A 16,707-nucleotide genomic window follows, 5' to 3' on the forward strand; every position below is an offset into this window, starting at 1 on the left:
ATCCTCATTTTGCTGAGAAAACTGAGTCTCTCAGAGGTCCAGGCCCTCAACTACCCAGTGTATACGAGGCACCTAGCAGCTGTCAGATGCACGAATAACTGACAGCTCCAAGCTAATTGAGGGAAGGGAGAGGCAAAAGGAGAGAAACTGGCCACCGGGAGCTGAAAGAGTTGGTCCCAAAAGTTCAGAGGCTTTGTACCTTTCATTTATTCCTTCTGGCAATTTTTAAGCTCCAAATTGAAAGGTTGGGGAGGGAAGAGGAGTTCAACGTAGACAGATAACATAAGATGCAGATGAGGGGACAGCTTTGTGACCAGCAAAAATATCAGCTTGAGTAGAACTAAAAAAAGAAAGAAAAAAAAAAAGGAAAAACACCTAAGTGCCAACAACTGTGCTCGATATTTTACTCCATTATCTTGTATTTGATCCTCACCAAACCTCTTTGAAGTAAGCCTTGTTATCTTGGCTCATGACAGAAGAAACCTGTGCTCAGAGTGTCACGGAGTCTGCCGAAGGTCACACAGCTAACAGATGGGTTACCAGGAATACCAGGAACCCAGGTGCCAGCTTCACAGCTACCGTGAGATGCGGCTACTTTCTTATAAACAAAAGCAAGGAATGGAGATTTCATTACTTATGCTTGAATTTTATTTTGTATTGGTGGAAGGAAAAAAATGGATGACATGCAGGTTTCTTTTATGCTAAAAACCCCAACAAATGGTCATATGCCAGGAAGAGATTCCAGCTCAGTCAGTGCGGGGAGAAGGCCAAGCAGGAGATGAAAGTTTTGGGGTCACCAGAAATAACTCACTAGGAGTGACTTGGCGTGTGATTCAGTGGCAGCGACCACATTTTCCAAACCAGAAAGTTTTGGGGTCACCAGAAATAACCCACTAGGGGTGACTGGCGTGTGATTCAGTGGCAGCGACCACATTTTCCAAACCAGAATCTGCACTCTCTTGCAGACTCGTCTTGAATCAGAGAAACTCCAGAAAATAGTTTGTGTGCAGAAATATAGTAATACATTATCCAGTCGATTCTGCTCTAATGAGACATATGTGTTCCTAAAAATCACTGCATCATGTGAAGTTGCACAGTGAGAACCATGGGAAAATCAGGGTTACAGGAACGCACTCAAAAACTTCATCAGTGAAGAAAAAGATATAATCCTGTTAGAAAAGGAAAACATGGCTTTACACATGCAAAATAGTTCTGAAGTACTTAAAGACTACCACAAATATGGAACTTTACTACAAAGTGCAAGAGAAATGAAGCTTTGCATGTGGGAGGGGGCTTTGGAAGGGTTTCAGCTTATGAGTTGTTGTGGGGTGGGGGAAGGAGGGAGGTGTGGAACCCTATGGAAAGTTCTAGCGCCAGGTGTGGACGGGTGTGCCTCTAGCATATGCAATGATGGAGGTAGCTGGCGGATGTCTGAGGGGTGTGCGTTTTGCGAATTGCTAAGCAGCTTAGTCTAGCTGGACACCATTTTATGCATTCACTGTAGTGGTTCTTGCACAAGAAATCACTCCTAAGCACACAGAACATCCATGGACTGTTCAGGTTGTTCTGGAATATATCAATCTATTGGTGTGAATTTGCAGGATTATATAACAAGTGTGATAGCAGAACTGATTGTCTATAGGAGCAGCATAACAGAATGTCTGAAACTCTTTGAGGGGACGCCTGGGTGGCTCAGTCCGTCAAGTGTCTGTCTTCAGCTCAGGTCATGATCTCGGGGTCTTGGGTTGGAGTCCCGCATCAGGCTTCCTGCTCAGTGAGGAACTTGCTTTTCCCTCTGTCCTGCCCTCTGCTTGTGTTCTCTTTCTCTCACATAAATAAAATCTTCAAAAAAAATAAATAAAACTCTTTCACATGGAAATGTGTGGCTTTCACATCCACTGCCTTTCCACCCAGTAGCCATGGGTCTCTGCTACAGACTGAATGTTCTAGTCCTCCTCAAATTCCTGTGTTGAAGGCTAAGCCCCAGTGGGATGGTGGTAGGAGGTGGGGCCTTTGGGAGGTGATTAGGTCCTGGCAGGGAGCTTATGAATAGGTTTAGTGCCCTTAAGGAGACCCCAGAGAGCTCCCTTGTCCCTTCCTCACTGTCACCAAATCTATGGGCGCCTTGACCTTGGATTTCCAGCCTCCAGAGCTATGAGAAACAAATGCTTTTCGTTGAAGCCTCTCCATGTATGGTATTTTTTGTTAATAGCAGCACTCAATGGCCCAAGGCCATCCCTTGACTCTAAAACCAAGGGACAGCCTCGGACACCTCAAAGGGCTCCTTCTCTGTATTTTTTGGGAATCCTGTTGAATGGCTGGTGACAAAGCATGGCCCTCCAGTCTTTCAGAGGATAATAAAGTCTTTTTTTTTTTCATACTCTTTGTATCCTGTTTTTTTTTTTTTTTTTTTTTTTGACTGCTTTAATGTCTTCTTTTCCTGGATATTCTTTTCATGCTTTAGTCCTTCTTCAGATGCTGTGACCCTTGGATTTTCAAAATGTGTGCATAAGAATGAGAGAGAAAGTTGACTGGGAGCTCTGTGTCCTCAGGTAGAGCTTGTGGCCTGACAGGTGTTGGTTTTTGGGTGCCCGGGACAGAATCAGCTGGTACTCTGGAGGTTTCTAAATGCAAAATTATGTTTATATTCATGGGCCTAGTTCTTTCTCCTCAGTTGACTCAACTTATGTCAGGAGGAGCCCTTGTGTGTTTCTCCTGCGGGTGAGTGCCTGTGTCCTGGCATTCGGCATGTGGCCATAGGGTGGGAGTGGAGGGACCAAATGCTCTATCCATGGTATTTCTTTTTTAAGATTTTTATTTATTTATTCGTGAGAGACGAGAGAGAGGCAGAGACATAGGCAGAGGGAGAAACAGGCTCCATGCAGGGAGCCCGATGTGGGACTTGATCTCCAGACCCCCAGGGTCACGCCCTGAGCCAAAGGCAGATGCTCAACCGCTGAGCTAACCAGGTGTCCCTATATACGGTATTTCAAAGGAGCTTCCTCTTTTCAGCATTGCTTCTGCACTTAACACATGCCAGAGTACCGAGTCCCTAGTTTTTTGTAGGAAGATTTGGCTTTCTCTGGGTGTATACCATACTGCAGTATGCATCAACCACAAGTTCTGTCTCTCTAGTCTGGCTTCTGGAAGCTTGTTAAACCTAAACAAGGAAGTTTAATGCTCAGGAAAGTCGGGCCCACCACACAATAGAAGAGATGCCAGAACTGGGTTTTGAAGGATGAGTAGGAGTTCATATCACAACTGAGGGGTAAGGGCTTTCCAGGCAGATGGCACAGACAGTATGCATATAGAATGGGCAGGCATGACAAGACTGGGGGAGTGTGCAGAAATGGAGCCGTCAGTGTTTGGCACCTGTGGCAGAAGCAGCCCTTCACAGTTTGTAAAGCAGATCTAAAGTGACATGAAAAACTCTCAGGGAAACATTTTATAAGCTCCAAGGCTTATTTATCTGTTAATGATGTTATGATCTCCAGGACCCTTTTTGGACAGGTGGAGACTCTCCTTCTTTTTTGAAGGTCATCACGTCTAGCCTTTGTGGTCAGAAAGAAAAATAAAGCTAACATGTCACGGTCTCAAATGTCAGTGTTGGCTGCTGGTATGGTGAATACGTCTATGCTCGTCACAGTTCACGTGCAGGGGATTTGGCTGGGGGAGAACAGCATTTGATGTGGAATAGGAGAAAGGATTTATGGCAGGGAGATATATAGGCATTGAGATCTGTTAGATTTGCAGATCTGCGTTCAGAAGGGAGACTCACACCAGAAGCATCCTTATAGAGCCCATGTTATAAACTCTCTCTTCCTTACATACCTCGATGCCATTTTCACATCAAAAGCCTATTTTGACAGTAATGGGAAAGCATAGTTAGTTCAAAGGTATTGTAATTCGGGGGCACCTGGGTGGCTCAGTCTGTTAAGTGTCTGCCTTCAGCTCAGGTCATGATCTCAGGGTCCTGGGATCCCTGCTTAGTGGGGAGTCTGCTTCCCTGCCCCCCCCATCCCCACCCCTCGTTTTCTCTCTCTCTCTCTCTCAAATGTATAATAAAATCTTTTTTAAAAAAAGGGAATTGTAATTCAGTCCTCATAAAGACAGATTTTTATTTTTTATTTTGTTAAGATTTTATTTATTTATTCATGAGAGACACACAGAGAGAGGCAGAGACACAAGCAGAGGGAGAAGCAGGCTCCCCGCAGGGAGCCCGAAGCGGGACTCGATCCCAGGACCCTGGGAGCATGACCTGAGCTGAAGGCAGATGCTCAACCAGTGAACCACCCAGGCATCCTGAAGACAAATTTTTCTTTGCTGCTTTTCTCTTCATGGTGATGACAACTTAATGCAGTTTGCAGAGTTAGCACATTATAGGAAGGCATAAAGAAACGTAACAAAAATCTTGAATTCTTTCATTTAGAGGCAATCATTGTAGACATTTTTCAATATATAAGTATAAATGTAATATATATGTTAATTATATGTAGTATACAGTGTATAATGTTATATGTGATATATAGTAACCCATGATATATTATTTAATAGTATAATAATAACACAGTATTACTAATATATAAATATAAATATGTATCATATAACATGTTACATAAAACATATGTGTACATATATATTTTTCTCTCTATAGTTCTATAACAATTTAAAAATCTTTTTGTTGCTGCATGTTATATCCTAAGTATATCTGCATCATTTAAAAACTTCATACAGGGCAGCCCTGGTGGCGCAGCGGTTTAGCGCCGCCTGCAGCCCAGGGTGTGATCCTGGAGACCCGGGATCGAGTCCCACGTCGGGCTCCCTGCATGGAGCCTGCTTCTCCCTCTGCCTGTGTCTCTGCTTCTCTCTCTCTGTGTCTCTCATGAATAAATAAAATCTTAAAAAAAAACAAAACTTCATACATGTAGTTTCTGTGCATGTGGATATTGGAGAGGGCATCAAGCATCCCTTTCTGTTGGACATTCCTGAAACGTCCAGTTTCCACCATTCCAGACAGTGTCACCGGCCCCGCAGGTCCTCCCCAGACCGACTGCCTCCCCTGATGGATGGATGGACAAAGGCATATGCCAGGGGTTTGCTTGGACCCCAGAGCCTCACCCAAGCAGAACCACTAGGGGGTGCTGCCCCTGCTTTTGCTGGAAGGTCCAGGATGAGTGGGGTCTCCCCCAGGCCCTTTTAGGGAGCCGCAGCTCAGCTGGGGAAGGACCAGCTCTGGGACGTGGAGTTCTTCCACCCTGGAGCTCCTGGTACTTTTGGAAACTGGGCCTAGAAAGAGCCGAGAACTCTTTTTGCCGACTGGGGAGCACTAACACGAATACTAGAGCCTTTGGCCTTTGTCACAAAAGGTAGATGGCATAAAGACCCCTGGTCATATCCAAGTCCTCTTCGCCGGCCAGTAGACGATCCTGACAAGACGATAGAAATGAGCGTTAAAGGCGTTTAGCCCAAGTGAAGTGGCCTCTCCTTCCTTCTTTCCTTTCCTTTTTCAATTAGGATTTGATTGGGATTCCGAGGTTTCAGGGTCAATTACAACAGGAATGTGTAGGAAGCTCCAGCCAAGGGCGGGTGTTTTCCTTGATTTGCGTAGTGGAAATGATTCAACTAAAAGAAGTTTAAGGATGCGCCTCTGTGAGCCTGGGAGGAGGGGTGGGGGGTGCCCCTGGTGTTTGCGGGGATGATGGCCAGGGGCCCGGGCTCCCGCACCTGCGGCACACTCGAGTGCCAGCTTCCCGCGGCAGAGCCCGTGCTCTTGTCCTGACCCTTTGTTCTCTGCGCAAGAGTACGCGGTTCCACTCCAAGTACAAAACTTTCATGTTGTTTAGAAAGACTCGGCTTGACCGCTGGCGGTTAGCCTGACAGATTGGTCTGTACCTGCGTGGAGAGCGCTGTGACCCAGCAAAACGCCGCGGTGCTGAGAAGATAGAGAGCCGTGGCATTTGCCACCTGACCCAGCGGGAACCCCGGGGCACATGGAGCTCCACTTGGAAGGGCCGCAGCTGAAGTTGTTTTTTTCCCCCCCTCTAGTTGTTGTTGTAGCCTGGGAGCAGATACGGGCTTTGGAACCTTTCCCTTGGCTGGCTTGACTGCCTCTGCTTCTCTGGGCAGGGGCCGGGGAGCCAGGGTGTCAGGCTGACCGAGCACTCGCCCCGCTCTCGCTCTCGGGGGCTCTCGGGGGCTCTGGGGGGGGGCGTGAAGGGTTCCCCAGGGGATCAAAGGCCCGGCCCGACCTGGGGAGGCAGGAGCCCCTGCAGGCGCTTCCACTTTGCTGACTCGAGCTGGCTGGGCTGTTGATGTGCTGCCTGAAACGACCAGCTTTTTGTCAGGTACGGTGCATTTGACTTTGGGAGTGGAGCCCCCGCTTTTGGGGTTGCATAGGTCTGTGTTGACTTTTTGCTCATTATACAGACAGCCCTGGTCTGGGTTAAGGAGGCGAAGGGCAAAGCATTAGCTTTCAGTAAAGTGCAGGGGAACGAACCATCCACCGGGTTAAGTCCACCGGGGGAGTTAGCCTCCTTTAGTTTTATTGTTTGCAAGGGCATCTAAAGGGGGTGTGAGTAATTAGTTCCCTAGCAAGGTGGACGCGGAAGCGGCAGTGAGGAGAATTGTGAATGATATGCTAAAGAGGCCAACAGCGCTTTTTGGATCCTGCCTGGTTGTTTCTGGAGAAAAGTTTTGTTTAGTGGTTTCTTTCCTGAAAATCTTCATTTTCATTCGGAAGGTGCCTCTCCCCCATCCCGGCTCTCAGTGCAGCGGGAGGGGACGCCCCTACTGCGTTGGTGTCCCAGGGGAGAGAGCTTGGGGACCCACGAAGCGCTCTGACACGTGAGCAGATGTCCGCGTGGCGTCGTGCTGGTGTGGCAGCTGCGGGCAGGACAGCCTCAGTTGGGGAGCCGGGGGATTGCACAGAAGTCGGCCCCTCGCCCCCGCTCTTCTTCCTGAAACCGCACCTGTGGAGTTTATGAGTTCCTCCAGGGAAAATCGGAGAAATCTACATTAGAATGCTGTTTCCTGCCCGGAGGACTGTCAAAGAGTTTATAGGAGACCATTCTGCGGCCTGAATGCGTTTATGGCCATATCATATATTCGGGGCGGACTGTTCCTGCACCCCCATTCTTCACATGGGAGGGCCCCAGCGCGCCTGTGGAAGTTACGGAATGAGGTTGAAAACGCAGGCTGGAGAGGGCTGCACTTTGTGTTTGGTGTTTCTTTCTTTCTTTTTTATTTTTAAACTTTGGGCTCACCCGGAAACATCCTCGTAGTTGTATGGTGACCAAAGGATTCCTAAATTTTGCCCTAAGGAGGCTGGAGGAGGAAGAAACAGGGGTTCCTGGCAGCTCAGGTTGGAGCTGGAATTTGGGGGTGTTCTGGTGCGACGCTGGGGTGGGGGCTGTGTCGCTGTGGCATGTCTCATCCCTTCCCTTGAGGCCCTGAAAGGGCAGCAGGATTCAAGGGGAAGGCTGTCACCTGCAAGGACAGGGAGCCCGAGGCCAGAGGCCAGAGTGGCCGAGTTCTTACAGGTGTGTTGTGGGTGTGATTCGAGTGGAGGCCACTGACGAAAGGGAAGGAGAGAGGGGCCTGGCTGGCAAGCTGGGGAAGGGTTTTCTTTCTCGAGGACTTGAACTCCAGAGCGTGGCCTCATTCTTCTCTGTCATGGTCACCCCACTGGTCGAGGATGAGAGAGTTCACAGATAAGTGGGTATCAGACCAGGGAGTGGGCGGCCTGCAAGAGCATGGCTGGAGGATCCTGAGCGCTTGGCTCACCCAGCTCCTGTTTTCTGCATTGAAGCCAGCCAGCCTCCCCCATCCTTCATCTTCCCCGGAGGGGGCCAGTCTTTGAGTTGCAGTATATGCAACATTGCCCTGTAGACCTTCCCTAGGAAGCCGAGCTAATCTCTGAAATGCAGCTTCATCAGGACGATGGAGAGTCCTTTCCTGGGACTGATTCTTAAAACACGTTGGCAAGGCTTAGTCTGAACTGGTTCCTCGCCACCCTCCTCTCTCTGCTCCCCCACATATACCTTCTGTGCCAGCATCTGAAAGGATCTGCCTTCCCCAGTCCCACGGTGTCCCCCACCCTGAGTCAAGCCTTAGTGCATTGTCCACCTCCTGCCCAGAATGCCCTTTCTTCTTTGCAGCAAACCGATGCTCATCCTGCCTGATACAGCTTTAGGAGGAAGCCCTCTGCGACTGACCTGAGATAGAAACGTCCATCCTCTGTCTCCTTTGAGCCACCACCTCCTTGCTGGGGCAACCACCACCCTGCTCTTCCTACACAGCTGTGAGTTTCTTTAGGTCAGGGACCCTGTCTGGTTCACCTTTGCCCTTCGCTCCAAGAGGGAAGAAATATTTCTGCTCTATATCCAGATCAGACTCTCGAAGCCTTTAATTTTAAGGCTAAACCGTGGGCCTGGAAGAGGAAAGTTCACTTTTTTTCAGAGGAGGCATTGAACAGGGCCAGAAGTTGTCATTTGTAGCTTAGGACAGACCCAGCTGTCTGAAGTTGGTGCTGAGACCCAGGAGGCCTTCAGCTACGTCTTCCCTTTGAGCCTGGCGTGGCCTGGGTGGAGGTCAGAGGGTCTCCAGCAGCCTGGGGTTAGATTAGCAGATCAACAACCATTTCCTTGCCAGATCTGCTCCCTGTAAGAAACTGCTCTGGACTCCGTGAGGAGCAGAGAGACGTGTGAACTCGGTTGCTATCTCCAGCAGCTCTGACCCTGAGGAGGTGGGAGACACACACTTTGTGGTCCTTGGGGCGCCGGGGGTGGGGTGTGGGGGGAAGACCCGGATCCCAGTGGGGGTGGCGGCAAAGTACTGGGGGTGGGGGGCCAGAAGATGGAGGGATGCATTTGGCTAGAGTGGAAGCTGGCACAGACGGGCCGGTGGAGCAGCAGTGTGCTCAAGAGGAAAGAACAAAAGTGCATATCTTGTACTTAGATGATCTCCAGGGAGGGCTTCCTTCTGATGCTGCTTGGAATAGAATACAGTGAGGTCAGTTCAGGTAATACCCTGGGGCAGGGGGGGCAGGAGCGAAACCCCTCCCCGCCCCCCAACTGTAGCACAATGACATCCCGGGAGCCTAGATTAAAACCTCCCATACGTTTCCTTGCCACGGCTGGGGTTTTAAATCCAGCAGCTCTGGGACAGGACCGGGCTTCATTTCCCTACCGTCCTCGCTGTAACCTCCAGTGGGTCCTACTCACCACCCTCCCTGGTCCTACTCGCTTCCCCTGCCCCCTGGCTCCCTCTTTTTTAGAAGGTATTTTCTGGAGGCCTGCAGTGTCCGGGGAAATGAAGGGGTCATCAGAATAGTGCCTGCTGTCAAGGAGCTTCAGGTTTTGAGAGGAACGGGGGTGAGAGACCTGTATCTGCTTGGGTTGGCACATTTCAGTCAGTGCCAGAAGTTTAATGATTTCTGCTGGAGTACAGTGAGTCACGTTAAGTCAGAGTTTCTGGTTAACATCTAGAAATTAGAATGAGGAGCAGTGAATTCCAATTTTAGGGAGGAAACTAGAGTTTATTAACATCTGTGTGCCAACCACCCTCCAAACTGTTAGTTTATTTGGCCCCGGGAGGTAGTCCTTCTCCTGTGATAAATGAGGGAAGGGTGGTTCAGAGAGGTTAAGGAACTTGCCCAAGGCCACACAGCTTGAAAATAGCCTAGCTATGAATTAAGTCCCTGGTGGTCTTATTCCAAAGTACATGTTTTTTTTGTTGTTGTTAAACCAGCTAGCGGGCTGATTATGAATGCTTTGCAAAGCCCAACTTTGAAAAATTGTTTGAGGTTGGTAACGTCAAACTTGCCCAAGAGGCTTGAAGGGAGCTGTGGAGCCTTCTCTGAGCTGGTTTCCATTGAATTGGACACGGTGGCTGAGGACTAAAAGAGCTTGTTCTCAGCACATCGTGGGCCTGTGTCTCCGTGTCGAGGGCCTGAGCCAACAATGTGTGTCCTGGGCATTTGGGGAGCAGAGCCAGCTTGGACGAGTGTGCAGCAGGGGAGGTGTGGGGTTTATGTTTATGAGCAGAATGACGTGTGTGCAGCCCCCAGGGGTACACAGAACTGGATGTGATTTTAGGAAGGGCATGCTAGCCCCTTGGGCCAACTCTGTCCCCGGGGACAGATGGGGGCTCTGGGTTTAGGCAGAGGTGCCCCCCCCCTTCTCCCCGCCCTTCCTTGACTGATAACACAAAGTGAAAAGTGCTCAGAAAGGAACAGGAGAATTAGTGAGGGCCCAGACGTCAGCCAGATGCTTAAGTGTTGGGATTCCCCATTAAGTGTCTGCAAGTCTTTTAAGATAAATGGACTTCTTAGGCAACACTTTAAAAAAAAATTTATTTTAAATTTAAATTCAATTTGCCGACATAGAGTATAACACCCAGGGCTCGTCTCATCCTGTTTAGGCAATACTTTTGATCTTTATTCAGAAGGAGAGAAAGAAGACAAAGTCACTTTTCAAGGAGAGGCTGAGCCGAGTATTTCTCTTTGAATAGGCCTGAGTGTGAGTTTCTTGCTTTTATCTGCGGGAGCAGCCAGTCGGGCTGGCGGAGAGGCAGACACTGTCCAGACCCGGCCCCCGGCCCCCGGCCCCGGCGCTGCTTGTTTGTTTGCCTGCCTCTGGGACCGGTGGTCGGCCTGCCTGGGCCTCCCTCCCTTCCGCAGCATTCTTAGAATGCTCTTGGTTTCCGTTGTCTGACTTGAAATGTGTTTTTTTAAATGGGGCTTTTCGCTTATGGGGGCTTTACTTTACTTTCTTATCTTGGCAGCCCCCCCCCCCCGCCCCCTTTTGGTAAAGCACCTTTAAGGGAGAGCCTAAGGCGATTTTTTTCCCTCCCTAAACAAAAGTTTTAGTGTGGCTGGATGAGTGAATATCTTGAAAAAAAAAAACAAAAAACAAAAACCTAGCGACTTTAAAAATCACTCCCTTTTCTGGAGGCATCGCCTTCTTTGAAAGCAAAGACTTTCCTGCCCTGGGCCATTGTTGGACATTCTAAGATTGTCCAAAATGTGTGACCTTGGACAGGTCACTCCGTGTCACTCTGCCTCAGTTTCCTTGAGTAGAATGAGAACCATGCTCCCATGCAGTTTGGAGCCGTGATGAAGAACATGTAACGTGGACGTCAGCCGAGAACAGGAGCTGCGCAAAGCCACCCTCATAAACGATCGCTGACTTTTATATGTTCTTGGCGTTTACGTTGGTAAAGGAAATAATAAAGACACGAAGGCAACAAATGCTTTAAAGCCCAGAGGCCGTGTCTTCCTCTGCAAAATGAAGACAGTCCTTTTGTCACCGAGCTGTCAGCACAGGTACTTCGTTCTGTGGCTCATCCGTTCAAACTTGCATCTCTCTCCGTGTGTATTTGTTTATCAATTTATAAATTGGGTACATGGACCACAGGATAGTGTATCTATTATTTACATTCTTTTGCTATTTGTTTATTTATTATTATTTTATTTTCTATTTATTTTACTATTTATTTTATTTTTTGAAATATTTTACACTCTAAAACAGATACTGAAAAAAAATTAGAATGATTAGGTGAAATAGATATAAACAGAAGTTTCGTGGATTTTTTTTTTTTTAAGATTTTATTTATTTGACAGAGAGCACAAGCAGAGGGGCAGAGGGGCAGGGAGAAACAGACTCTCTGAGGAGCAGGGAGCCTGATGTGGGGCTCGATCCCAGGACCCGGGGATCACGACTTGAGCTGAAGGCAGATACTTAACCGACTGAGCCACCCAGGCACCCCGGAAGTTTTGATATTTTCTTTTTCTGTGGTCCTTGTGGATAGAATGCTGGGATGTATAAGAACTATCATGGGACCTTACAAGCTCTGTCACGTGGTTCTGTGAGTATGGGTAGAACCTTCTAGAAGTAACGGCAGGGTGTTATGCTGTTATGCACGAGCATGCGTAGTCCCCTGAGGCCGACTTCCTGGCTTTGTCCTTTAAGAAGCTCAGAGGAATGCCATAGCTTTCTGGGAAATTGGGAAAGGTCTTGTCACTACTAGAAAAGGTGTGGAAGAGAATGGTAATACAGGTTCGTAACCCTTAAAAAGGTGTCTGTGATTTCCTCTTCTGTGAATTGAAACATCGTCACGCTGCTCCGCGTTCTTTGCAGGTGGGCTTTCAATTCCAGAAGGAGCAATGGCTGTGTGTTGTTAGACTCGTCTCCCAACCTTTCTGAGCCTTAGTTTCCTCGTCTGTAAAATAGCGATAAAGACAGGGATACAAATAATTGCCACATAGGATTATGTCCAGGATTAAATTAGATAATCTTGAGGAAATGCTTGGCAGGCTGGCCTGCCTTTGGTCTTGGTCTGTCATCCACCAGGACCTTTAGTTGCTATTCTGCTGAGGTTCTGCATGAGTCTGTCATTCATTTTTATTCCTGTATTTATGTTTTTAAACATAGCCTTCAGTTTTTCATAAGCGTGAATGAGAACACAGTCTAAAAAGTCATCTTATAACTTTTAAAGTGAAAAATACATATTTCTCCTCCAGGTCCTGCTACCTAGAGGCAACTGCCTTTTACCTTTTTAGATTTTTAAAATTCTGTTTCTTAATATACAAATGTGTGCTGCAATTGTTAATCTCTAGACCATCTTTTCTTTTTTTTTTTTTTTTTAGACCATCTTTTCACTTATACTGTGGAATATAAGAATTTAGCTTTCTCATGCCTCCTTTCCCTGCCCCCAAAACACATGCTCGCGTGCACCTACCCAAACACACACACGTGCATGCTCCACTTCCTTTTCCCTATCCTTCTAAGATAGTTCTGTTACAAACTTCGCTTGAATCCATACTCCACATAGACTTACAGCTATAATTAACTTACATTTCCAATTCCTGTACATCTTATTTTTCTGCAGCTACTAATTGTATTTTTGGTTTACTTGAATTTGTATGGACATATCAATAATTCATCCCAATATTCTGATAGAACTTATAAAACTCCTTTCAACATAGTTTAAGCACATGGGATAATCTGATCTGTTACATTATTTTCTTCTTGGAGACATCCTTTCCTGAGCTGTTGTCCTTTTTTTTTTTTAAGATTTTATTTATTTATTCATGAGGGGGGAGAGAGAGAGAGAGAGAGAGGCAGAGACACAGGCAGAGAGAGAAGCAGGCTCCACGCAGGGAGGCCCCACGTGGGACTCGATCCCGGGTCTCCAGGATTATGCCCTGAGCTGAAGGCAGATGTGCAATTGCTGAGCCACCCAATTGCTGAACCAATTGCTGGGTTCCCTGTCCTGGGTCTAATGTTTTCCAATTTGTCAAAATTTTCTTTTCCCCAGTAGTTTGGGGAGAAAGAATAGTTGGGAGATGTTTCTTTACTTCTTTTCTTTTCTTTTTTGTTTTTTTGAGATCTTGAATTTCTTAAAATGATTTTATTCTACTTGTACTTTGGATTGTTATTTTAGTTGGGTATAGAAGTATAGGTAGCACATCATTTTCCCTCAAAATTTTTGAGAGCATTGTTTTGTTGTTTCCCTGAATCCCTATTGAGAAACCCAAAGTCATTCTGATTATTTTCAACTTGAGAATGAGCCAAGTTTTTTTCTTTCTGAATCTTTCTTTGGGATCCTCTCTTTATCCTTGGTGTTCTAAAATTTCACGGCGATGCTCCTTTTTCATTTCTTATACTGGGCCCTTGGGTTTTTTATTTTATTTTATTTTTTATTTTATTTTAATTTATTTTTTTATTTTATTTTATTTTATTTTTTTTTCCTTGGGTTTTTTAAATCCAGAAACTTAAGTCCTTTGGTCCTGGAAAATTTTTTGGGTTATGTCTTTCAGAATATTATCACCTCCATTTTCCTCATTCTCTTTTCCTGGAACTGCTATGGGACCATGATTGATCTTCTAATTTTCTTACTTTTTATTTCCTTTGTGTCTTTATCTTCAACTCTGTTTTTTAACCCTTTCAATAAAGTTTAAGTTTTGATTATCATTTAAACAGTTTATTATAATTTTTGTTTTCTGCCTGTTTACATTTCCTTTTTTAAAGACTGTATTTTGGGGGCACCTGGGTGGCTTAGTTGGTTACGCATCTGCCTTCAGCTTAGCTCATGATCTTGGGGTCCTGGGTTCAAGTCCAGCATCCGGCTCCCTGCTCAGTAGGGAGCCTGTTTCTCTCTCTGCCCCTCCGCATTGCTCTCTCTCGCTATCTCTCTCAAATAAATAAAATCTTAAAAGAAAAGATTGTATTTATTTTTTAGAGCAGCTTTGGGTTTGCAGCAAAATTGAGAGGAAGAGACTGAGAGTTCCCATACACCCTCTGCCCTGACACATTCCTTGTTGATCTTTATAGTGTTCTGTTCCCATTTTGTGGATACAGTATTCCTCTGAGGATATGAATTGCGGTGTGTATGTGTCATCTTTCTTGTAGTTTTTGTTTGCTCTCTTTTATCTGTATCTTTTGGACTCTACTTTTTATGTTAAAAGGAGTTTCTCAAAAGCCTTTGTGATGCTGGTCTTTGGATGTCTGCTTGTTGTTACGGATCAGGCCCAGAGGATTTTGGGAAAGTTGCCATACAAAGGTACATATGATGTACTGGGCAGGGGCTCCCTTATGGGACGTGATTGTATATGGGTCTGTGGCATTGGGAGCATCCCCCGTTTTCAGTGTCTGCACATCCCTAAGCCTAAGTGTCAGCATTTTGGGGGAGCCAGATAAGGAAAAGGAATGAGAGGGGAGGGCACTTCATCAATCATTATGTGGACAAACTGGTTCTTCTGTTTTCCTCCCATACCCTGGTATCAGCTGTATCCCTGAGTCCAGATTCTCTGTGATTTTTTTCTTGAGTAAACCTCCAGGCTTCAGTGGAGACAGGGAAGAGGCTGCTGTGGGAGGGGGAGGAGGGAGAAGAGTGGGAGAGGGTCGGGTTTCCCTGCCCCCCACCGTAGGTCTTCAGCCCCACTTTTTCACTGTGTTGTCTGCAATTCCTAAGCTTTTTCTGGCTTCAGTTGTGGTTTGAATTGGTTTGCTCCCTGAGGATGCCTTAGTTCTTACTCTTTCAAAATCTGTCTCCACTTCTTCTGCTTTGCATCTTCCAAATTGTGCGGGCATGTCTAGCCTGCTGTTACTTTGTCTCCTCACTGGGTGGTGTGTATATACCTGTGTGTTCCTCACTGCCTTCCTAGTGTGGTTTGGGCAGGAAGAGAGCTAATGTGCATATTCCCTCTGTCCCCTCTCCCTGGAGCCTCCTCTCTCTTCTTTGTCTCCACTTGTGACCATCCTTGATCCTCCTTGATGTGCCTGCCCCACACGTATTCTCATTGAACTTCAACCCAACCTAGAGCTTGCTGCTCTTTCCAGTGGAATGTTCTACATGCCACAGCTTGATTTGCAGGTGCCACGGGAGGAGCGTGGCTTGGGCTGGGTGTCTCAGCCATCGAGAGTGTGCTGAGATAGCCCATCTTGGTGACTCCCAACTCACTTGGGATCAGATCCGTCTGCTTTGCCTGGTCAAATTCAGTGCCTGGTCAAGTTCAGTGTAGGTGCTTCTGGGGTCAGAGGAGCCAGCAGCATTGCTGGCTTTCCCCGTAGTTCTGGGATTTGAACTGCCATAGAGCTATATTTGAGGTTGATTTGGTGGAATGGGCTCCCTACCTCTCCCGCTGCATTCCTAGGTACAGAGTTTTCAAGACACTTTTTGTGTTTCGGTCTTAAAAACCAGCAGATAGATAAGGAGCCCATTGAAACCGCATCTATCAGGCCCTCCGGTTTTATCCCAAATACCTCTGTCTGACTGACCTGCCTAAAACACCACCTGATCCCCATAAATCCCTAGCTCTGAAGCTTCAGCCACCGTTTCCTGATAAAACAATGTCTGATTTTCACCCTGCTTTGATTTTGCTCTAGCACAGTGCCATCTCATAAGCCATTTACTTCCTGTAAAGACAAATGTCTCCTTTTTCTAGGGCATGTCTGGCTGTCCTTATGGGGCTTTCATTCTTTTGCACTCTCCTGGCCCTTTCTTAAATGGTCTTCCAAAATCTATCCTACCAAAATACCCTCCTCTCCCTTTGTGGCCCCCCTCAGGGTACCAGCCCCTCAGCCTAAGTTTTCCCTGGTCCCCTCCAGCACCCCCTACATTGTAGCACTTACTGTCACTTGTCATTTATGATCTGAAATTCTTCTCAGCTGAATATTCAGTTTTGGCCGGAAATTAGTGATCATGCCCTGAGTGCCAGGTGCTATGCTAGGCACTTTCCAGCTGCTCAGCCTCTTTTACTCTTCAAGTGGTGAGTCAGCCTGTCAGGGTGCCCGCTTTACAGATGAGAATACAGAGGCTGGGTAAGTCAGGCACTATGCTCAGGGTCACACATGCTCTCTCCCATTGACAGCTGCCAAACGCTTTTGCGTCATAGTGAAGGTTGTGGTGCAGGTTCTGGGGTTGAAGAACATCATGCACCAGCAGCGGGAGGAAATGGACCAGGCCTTGGAATGCAGGCAGTGAAGGATGATGTGTCAGGGTGTGGAAGAAATCCCTGCAGCAGGAGGCTAGCAGAGACCTGCCCCAGAGGCAGCAGCCCCAGGGGAGCGGGGGCAGGGAGACAGCAGCCCTGGCCCTCGAAGATGTTGTCTTCCCCCCTGGAGGCCTTGGGGAAGATAATTAAGCTCTCATGTTTGACCCTGAGCTAGGCTCTTGGGTTCCCTAGCTGAGGGGGAGTGGGATTTT

At 47.1% G+C, this 16,707-nt stretch overlaps 1 protein-coding gene across 9 annotated transcripts in view; it reads left to right on the top strand.

The window, feature by feature from the left end:
* Positions 1-5,862: 5,862 nt before the first annotated feature.
* The window catches only part of GREB1 (growth regulating estrogen receptor binding 1), a 90,507-nt gene continuing 79,662 nt past the window's right edge, over positions 5,863-16,707 (top strand). For 4 of the 9 annotated variants that reach the window (XM_038560791.1, XM_038560794.1, XM_038560793.1 and 1 more), the window contains exon 1: positions 5,878-6,344. The gene's annotated coding sequence lies outside the window, so the exon portion shown is untranslated. Of the gene's footprint in view, positions 6,345-16,707 lie in introns of all 9 variants that reach the window. The other 5 variants (XM_038560799.1, XM_038560798.1, XM_038560797.1 and 2 more) reach the window with 4 other exon arrangements.

Source organism: Canis lupus, chromosome 17 (assembly GCF_011100685.1).
Source record: "Canis lupus familiaris isolate Mischka breed German Shepherd chromosome 17, alternate assembly UU_Cfam_GSD_1.0, whole genome shotgun sequence".
In the NCBI taxonomy this organism is placed as follows: domain Eukaryota; kingdom Metazoa; phylum Chordata; class Mammalia; order Carnivora; family Canidae; genus Canis; species Canis lupus.